Here is a 3,465-nt window from a genome sequence, read left to right as displayed (position 1 = left end):
GTGTTGAATACTAAAGAATCTAAGTTGAAATTGGAATTGGTACCGATAGTATGCGAGTATCAGGATATGTTTCCGAAAGAGCTACCCAGATTACCTCTTGTTAGAGAGGTAGAGTTTGGTATTGAACTGGTGCCTAGGACAGCTCCTATTTCTATTACTCTGTATAGGATGGCACCAACCGAGCTAAAAGAGTTAAAAGTACAGTTGCAAGAACTGACGAATAAAGGTTTTACAAGACTGAGTTTTTTTCCTTGGGGTGCTCTAGTATTATTTGTAAAGAAGAAAGATGGTTCTATGACGCTATGCATAGACTACCAACAACTCAACAAGGCATCCATCAAGAACAAGTGTCCGTTGCTAAGGATTGAAGACTTGTTTGACCAATTGAAGGGAGCCACTATGTTTTCTAAAATAGATCTGAGATCCGGCTACTATCAGTTGCGAGTAAAAGAGTCAGATGTATCTAAGAGTGCCTTTAGGACGAGGTATGGCATTTCGAGTTTCTAGTCATGCCTCTTGGTCTAACGAACACCCCAACTACATTTATGGACTTAATGAATCATGTTTTTCGACCATAATTAGACAAGTTTTTTGTTGTGTTTATTGATGATATCCTGATTTATTCCAAGGATGAGACTGAGCATGCAGAACATTTGAGAACGGTTTTATAGACCTTACAGGACAAACAGTTGTATGATAAATTTAGCAAGAGTGAGTTTTGGCTCTGGGAGGTTGGGTTCCTCAGTCAAATTGTGTCGGGTGATGGCATCTGAGTTGATCCAAATAAGATATCTGCTATTGTTGAGTGGAAGCCACCGAAGAGGGGCTTAGCTGGTTACTACCGATGCTTCATAAAAGTGTTTTTGATGATTGCAACTCCTTTGACGAGGTTGCTGCAAAAAGATGTTAAGTTTGAATGGTCAGAGAAGTGTCAGCAGAGTTTCGAGAAATTGAAGACATTGTTAACCGAGGCTCCTATTTTAGTGCAACCCGAGCTGGAAAAGGAATTCGTAGTCTATAATGATGCGTCCTTAAATGGACTGGGTTGCGTACTTATGCAAGAGGGTAAATTAATAGCATATGCCCTGAGGCAACTAAAGCCGCACGAGAAAAATCATCCAACACACGACTTGGAGCTAGCTGCCATTATATTTGTCATGAAGATTTGGAGACACCATTTGTATGGTGAAACTTGCCGTATATTCACAGATCAAAAGAGCTTTAAATATTTGATGACTCAAAAAGAATTAAATCTGAGACAACAGAGATGGTTAGAGTTGGTTAAAGATTATGAACTGATTATTGACTACCACCCAGGAAAGGTGAATGTAGTCGCAGATTGACTAAGCAGAAAATCCTTGTTTGCTTTAAGAGCCTTGAGCATGTAGTTGGCCTTGTTAGATAATGGGTCGATTTTTTCAGAATTAAGAGCCAGACCAACGTTCCTACAAGAAATTTGTGCAGCTCAGATCAATGATAGTGACTTATAGGCCAAGAGAGCACAATGTGAGACTAGAGTTGAATCAAATTTCTGTGTTGGCTTTAATGGTTGCTTAATGCTTCGAGATATGGTCTGTGTACCCAAAGATGATGAGCTTATTCAGAAACTTTTGCAAGAGGCGCATGATAGCCATTTACCTATTCATCTAGGAAGGGCCAAGATGTACAATGATTTGAAGAAATGTACTGGTGGAATGGCATGAAAAGAGACATCTCCAAATTTGTATCGAAATGCTTGATATGTCAGCAAGTCAAGGTTGAACACCAAGTACCTTCAGGTTTGTTACATCCTATGATGGTTCCCGAATAGAAATGGGACAGGATTACTCTGAATTTTGTGACAGGATTGCTGTTAATACCGGAGAATAAAGATGCTATTTGGGTTATAGTTGATAGATTAATGAAGTCGGCTCACTTTATGCAAGTATGAACTGACTACTTGGTACGTGATATTTGCGACAGGTTTTAAAAATTTATAATTAATCATTCTTGAAACTAACTATTATCATTATGAAGGCAAGTGTACCTATCGAACAGTAGTATAGTTTTAGCAAGACTGGATTGTCGAACCCAGAGGAACTAAGAGTACTAGTAATTACTTTCTTTTTATTATCTAGCCTAAAAATTAAGAGATTTGTTTACCTAAACTAATTAATTAAACTAAGAAAGCACAGAGAGAAATCAGGGAAAAGCTTTTGGGAAAATTCGATTGATTAAGACAGTACCCAAGGAAAAATCCACCTAGACTTCACTTTTTATTTGAATCTGAATCAGACGATTTATTCATTTAACTTGACCCGTAGAAATACCTAAGTTATATTATTATCTCTCTTGAGACTAACAACGTCTAACCCTAGGTTGATTAATTGAAATCTCTTTCTAATTAACTCCCTAGTGTTGCATTAACTTGATCTATGGATCCCCTTATTAGGTTTCACCCTAATCCAGCAAAATCTTATCACCCTATCCCTAGGCATGCAATCAACTCCGCTTAATTACGACAAATTTACTCTTAGACAGGGTTTATTCCTCCTTTGAATAAGATCATTAACTTGAATCAATATCCTGGAATATTAAAACAAGAATTAAGAACACATAATTAAGAACAAGTCAAATATTTATGATACAATTCAGATAATAATAACAAGATTTTTCTTAGGTTTCATTCCCCTTAGGTATTTAGGGTGTTTAGTTCATACTTATGAAGGAAAACATCTCACAAGAATAAAGATAACAAAATATAAAGAAAACCCAAAACCCCTGAACGGAAATTGAAGGGAGATCTTCAGTTTTGACGATGAATCCAACTTCTGAGATGGATCAATTGGCTTCTTTTGAGTAACTCCTTGCCTCCTACTTTGCGTGTCTGTTCTAAGTGCCGCCTCTGGTGTTTAAATAGGCTTTAGAATGCCTAAGAGCCCTCAAAAGTGACCTTTTCTGAATAGGGTTATACTTGGGCTCGGCAGGGACACGTCCGTGTGCGATTACTCTAGCCCATGGTCAAGGCTATTGAATAGGCATGGGCGTGTAGTCTACCTGTGTAAGTCGTACTTCGATCTTGCCAAATGGACATTGCCGTGTGACACGCTCGTGTGAGGAAGTCCAGGCCGTGTTGATTTCCCATGTGGGTCTATTTTCTTTGTTTTCAGCCTGTTTCTCACTCTTTGTACTCTCCTATGCTCACCTAAGTATAAAACATGAAATTAAAGGATTAGGAGCATCGAATTCACCAAATCTAAGGAGAAACCATCCATAAATGTGCTAAGCATGGGATAAAAATATGTATAAATTACGGTTTATCAAATACCCCACACTTAAGCGTTTGCTTGTTCTCAAGCAAAATCCTCAACTCAATCAAAATAAATTCTTCTCAATTTATAATCCCTACCAATGATATCTCAAAATAATCCATAAGTAACCATACATTGAAAATTCAACTAAAAGTACATCAAAGTTTCAAACATT

This window comes from Gossypium hirsutum, chromosome A05, assembly GCF_007990345.1.
Source record: "Gossypium hirsutum isolate 1008001.06 chromosome A05, Gossypium_hirsutum_v2.1, whole genome shotgun sequence".
Lineage (NCBI taxonomy): Eukaryota > Viridiplantae > Streptophyta > Magnoliopsida > Malvales > Malvaceae > Gossypium > Gossypium hirsutum.
This window is presented reverse-complemented; position numbering follows the sequence as displayed.